At 42.7% G+C, this 5539-nt stretch overlaps 1 long non-coding RNA gene across 1 annotated transcript; it reads right to left on the reverse strand.

The window, feature by feature from the left end:
* Positions 1-1593: 1593 nt before the first annotated feature.
* On the reverse strand, positions 1594-4070 carry LOC112487138 (uncharacterized). The gene is made up of 3 exons (XR_003049948.1): positions 4017-4070; positions 3166-3252; positions 1594-2075 (listed from the first exon to the last, which is right to left on the reverse strand). It is a non-coding gene; the product is annotated as an uncharacterized LOC112487138 (long non-coding RNA).
* Positions 4071-5539: the final 1469 nt, after the last annotated feature.

The following is a 5539-nucleotide window of genomic DNA, read 5'->3' on the forward strand; positions in this document are numbered from 1 at the left end:
GTGTGTGTGTGAGGGTGTGTGTGTGTGAGGGTGTGTGTGACTCTTAGATGAAACAGATCCAGTGGTTTGTTGGGAGGCGTACGTGCGTGCAGGCGCTGAGCTGATGCGGCGTTCCTCTCTCAGTTGAGGCTTGTCTATAAAAATGTGTAGCCTTGGGTGCTGCTGGTGTATAAGACAGGCGTGTCGCATCACAGTCCAACACTTCAAAAACCAGCATCTAATCCACTCAGGACTGACGCACACGTGTGTGTGTGTGTGTGTTTAATTAATTACATTCCTGAACCAATAGTTTCAGCTTGTAGTTTCTACGCTGCTTCAGTCTTTTTGATAAAATGCTCTTTGTATCGTTTAACCACTGTCATTTCATCTTTATTATACTGTTTGGTTCAGGGTAACAGATTATTAAAAGTTTACCAAAGGATACACATGGTTTTTTTAATCCATTAACGATTTATTCTCTGATCCTCTTGTCTAATACCAATATAACAACCTAATTTGTCATATTTTATTGATTAACTTCTAACCGGAATTAAATAAACAGTTTTGACTTTTATCATTATTAATCATTATTGATTATTATCAATAATAATATTAATAATAACAATAAATGAAAGTTAATTTAAGCTGTACCTTGATGACATCAAATAATCATAAATACCAAACGTCATAAACATAAATTCATAAACTCATCTGTGTGTAAAGGCTCTAATGGAACTAATTATACATTTACCAACTCTATAATTTCATCATTTTTCATGTTATAGGTTTTCACTGCTCTGTGCTAGCTGGTGCTGCTAGCTATCTCTCTCTCACTGTACTTGACTTCTTTACTTAGTTTAAACTAGAGGAACTGCTTGAGGAACGTTTTCTCACTTACAGGTGTGTTGTTAATGGCAGTAATGTTGTCAACCACTGACCAGTAAAAACAACCAGACTAGCAAAGACCCCTGGTTTGCCGGCATTAGCGAATATGCTAATGTCTCTGCCACAGCTCAGGGTGATGATGTGTTCTAGGTGCATACGTTGACTCTCTGCCTCTCAGAGCAGCTCAGGGTGATGATGCATACGTTGACTCTCTGCCTCTCAGACTGAAAACTGAAGCCGAACAGAACCAGAGCTGCGACAGGAAGACAGAGACCGGCAGGTGAAGACAACATCCTTCCTTTAAAAAGTAAAATGCACATTTGAGCTCAACTTGTTCACCGTGTGTCCAGCTGGGCAGCGAGGTCCAAGTCTAAAACAGATGTTATCAAGCACAGACTCCAAAAAGTCTGCTCTGCTGCCTCTTCATCCATTCAATTAGCAGCAGAGAGAAGCAGGTGTGGCCTTAAAGTATGTGTTGGCTTCTCCCCTGCTCTGGATCCAAACCCACAGGACACAAGTATTTATGTCAGAGCCCATCCCACGTCTTATCCTCCTAAATCGTCTGCAAACACACACGCACGCACGCATGCACACACACGATTCCAGTGTTTGAGAAAGTAGTCATTGTTTGGAGTCCTCCTCCACACTTTGATGTGCAGGGGTCAGGCGGCGGCTCCCTCCCCCCCCCCCCCCCCCCCCCCCCCCCCCCCCCCCCGCGCCGGTCATCCAGAGCTTCAGAAACATCTGGAGCAGAGAACCACGCAGAGCCCACTTGGCAGGAGGTTGGTATTGGCACTGGCCTACCTTCCTACCAGGACTCTTTCATCTCAGTTTGAACATGTGGGCCAGGCCCTAACCCTGGGAGGAGTGGAAGGCCCCGCTGCCAGCAGAGAGGACAAGGCGTGGTGGTTGCGAGGAGGAATCTAGGCTCTCCTGCTGTCCTCCGAAGCTCCTACAAGCATTCCTGAACTCCTGTCTCCTCCTGCGGGCACCGGCCTTTTCTACGGCTCCTCCCCACAACTCTGCAGTCAGACCCTGAGCCTCCGTTACGTGTTCAGCTAACACTGATCCATACTAAAGGCCAGCAGCTCAGAGTAATCCCAGAACCTTTATTCCTGTCAGTCACAAATCAAACCTTCGACTCCTCTCATTCCTGAACAGATTCAACTCCAGCAGCAGCTGCTCCAGGCAGTGACTCACCTTCACTTCATCTAAATAATAATTATAATAATAACAATTATTATTTCGTGGCAGTTGTTATTATTATCATTATTATATTTTATGTGTCGTTATATCTAAATAATAAGTAATGGACTAAAAATCAGTGTGCAGTCATTGAATTTGACTTATGTGAGGATGAAAACAACATGACTTCTATGAACAGTCCTGAAAATATCCACAGGTGTCAGTGTGAGGTCAGTCTGTTTACCATGTTACAGTAAAAAATGGAAAAAGAAACACCAGAACCCTTTTTTTGGGGGGGTGAATTGTGTTATTGATATATTTTCAAACGCTATTTTTTAACCAGACGTATTGATTCCTTTTTAACTCCACATTATTTAGTTATTTTATGGCTAACAAAGACCTACATTTAAGGTATTAACAGTGTTCAGTCATTTAAGCTAACACTGAGTTACATCTGATCCAGGTTGTATTCATCTTTTAGCTTTACTCTTTAGGCTAACAAGAGTTACATCTGATCCAGGTTGTATTATCTTTTAGCTTTACTCTTTAGGCTAACGTTTAGCTGTTTCCTACGCCCAGTGGAAATTGATCTGCATCGGTCAGACATTATAGTTTAACCTCGCTACAAACCGTTGCTCGTTCACCACATTTATTCCACAGCACAGAGACTGATGCAGTTTCAATGTCAACAACAAAGTAAAATATCTTTTTGAACTAAACATTTGCTGATGCATCCATTTTATATAACAGCCAGTATCACCTATCACCACCTTTGTTGACCCCCAGGGTCTGGATGCCCCCAGTCCGGGGCCACATATGTAATATAAGTGAGTTATAAATCTGCCAACAGCGATGGAGTTTGTTCACTTTAAATATAACCAGTGTGAATCGGTGACATCATTGACTCTGTGCCAGCTCCTGTCTTTTATGATTTACAACTATACATCGCCCCAGAGCATGCTGGGAGGCCGCTCACTACAGACAATATAAAATTACTGACGGAGAAGTATGTAGGGGAAAGGTTTGTGATGATGTGGTGCAGAAAACAGTCAGATGTGATTCAGCAGTTTAAATAACACACTGAGTGGACACTGGACTGTGACCCGGGTCACTCACCTGACCCACGGTAGAACGCTCCTGGGCCACAATGGAGTGAGGATCGTCCTTCATGTCAGCAGAGGAGCGCGTCTTCTGTCCATCCGTCTGGAAAACAGGACAGAGGGGAAGTTTGGTTAAAACACCTGGAGGAGCCTCCCACACATGACATCACTGTGGAGATGCTGTGTTGTGAACGGCATCAGTGATCCACCAGGATGGGCCTCAAATGGAGCGTGAAACCAACACCATTAGTCCAGTCCAGACAGGCTGTGGGGTCACGTCAGCGAACGACCTGCTGACCCCAGAGTGAATGAGTGACTTCAAATGGACAACTGTAGTATCTCATCATGCTAATGTTTTATACATGCTCTTTTCTACAGCCGTCTGCTCTGGCTGTGGTCTTTTAGTGGCCATTTTCACAAAAATAATTAAAACATTTTAATCCTTGGAATTTTTATTTATCACCGATAATCTAATGCTTCCAGTGATGCCGCCGCTGTTAATGCTACATCTATAGGAGCCCAGGAAATAGCAAAGTATATCTTCATTTATCTTCAAATAAAACTCCCATTTTCTGTCCCTCCCCTCCAACACTACACAAACATTTGTCTCAGGACTGTTAGCTCACCTTTGTGTAACTGAAACTAAACAAGTTTGATAATCACTTGAATGAAATAGCTGTGTCAGTCATGACACTGCTAAACACATTAGTAAGCTCTGAGGAAATGCTAAAAACAGTTAGCATCACACTAAAGCACCCTGTTAAGAAACATATTATTTTCTATTTAAAGAGGACATTTACAGTAAACAAACAAACAAACAAAGAGTGAAGGTGGTGACAGAGACATTGTTGTATAAAAAACACTCACTGGCAAAAACAGGATTTTACCCTGGTGCTGCATTGGTGAACACAGAAGAGCTAGCAGCAGCATGGCTCTCAAGTTAGCCTATGGGGTGGAGCCCACAGGGGCGGGGTCTACAGGGGCGAGGTCTACACGGGGTGTGGTCTGTATGGGCGGGGTTTACAGGGGCAGGGAGTGGGGGAACTGATAAAGTTGTAGGTTTGAATTCCAACCTTGACTTTGGTGTGTTAAACTAGCAACATACTTCTTAAGGCAGTAAAGTGTTGTCCACTGCTTCAGTCTCATTGGTGGGTTCATTGCAGAGGACAAATATCATTTTATATGAACACTACTGTAAGAAATAAAGCTGCTGCTGCTTCTTTGTTTAATTACAACTTTTAAAAAAAGTGACCGGCGCTGAAGACACAGAGTTGTACTTCAAATCTAAAGGAGTTTATTCTTGTTACAGCGGCTACATCACTGGAACAGCTCAGAACTTCTGCTCTGAGACACCAGACCTACGCAGTGTTATTGTGTTGCTAACCTGAAGCCAATCCATCATCGCCTCCACCATTGCAGCCCCAGTAGGTCATGGACTGTGACCTCTTCCATCTCTGACCCGAGCCTCGTACAATCAAAAATTCCTCACACGTTTTCCATTCTTCCCAAAACAACTGTCGGGGTTAATGAACCACGCAGCGCAGCACACAACGTCCCGCCAAGCAGCATGGATCTGCAGCACAGCTGCTGGAGGTGCTGTCATGCACAGAGGCTAATGTTAATCATTTCCCACATGTCCATTAGACTAGAACAGATGGAGGCACGCCATGGACTGACTGAATTAGCCTGGCGCTAAATGAAGCGGGAGGCTAAGAAACGCTCTGGCTGGAGACAATACAGTGCGAAAAGAATTTTTTTTTACATAAAGTCAAGAGTCAACAATGAATAATAGCAGCTAGCTAGCTTCAGTGGTAGCCACTTTGGACCTGTTTGCTTATTTCGTATTTTATAGACATGCTAGCATATTATATTTAAGTTACTGATAAGAGCTCATTAGTAAAAATATACAATTATTCAGACATTTTGTTATTTATTTATTTATAGCGGACACATTTTCCTCCTTTTAAACTTTTGTCCTGGGTTCGGTTGTGGACATGAAAGAAAGACATATGATATTAATGTTGGTATAAAATGCTTTAATAAATAATAGATCAGAATTGTTCAAGGAACAAACAATAAATCCACTAACAAACCAAAAAACTTTTGACCAGATTTTGTACAGGAAAACAGTCTGCACATTTAACGACCTCCTGTGGAGCAAACAGGTTGTGGAACAGTCTGTCAGAAAACAAAAACCAGTTAGGCTCACATGTGAAGGTGAATTCATTTGACATGTTTTAATCAAACTGTTACCACTGCGAAGGTTTTGTCACATTTCTCTCTTCCTGTGAGATCTTATTCTGCAGAAACTGACGTTTTCACAAACACTGGACATTAAAAGCAACCACAACAACAGTCAGCCACAGCAACGACAGTCAGCCACAGCAACG

Source organism: Cynoglossus semilaevis, chromosome 1 (assembly GCF_000523025.1).
Source record: "Cynoglossus semilaevis isolate Cse_v1.0 chromosome 1, Cse_v1.0, whole genome shotgun sequence".
Lineage (NCBI taxonomy): Eukaryota > Metazoa > Chordata > Actinopteri > Pleuronectiformes > Cynoglossidae > Cynoglossus > Cynoglossus semilaevis.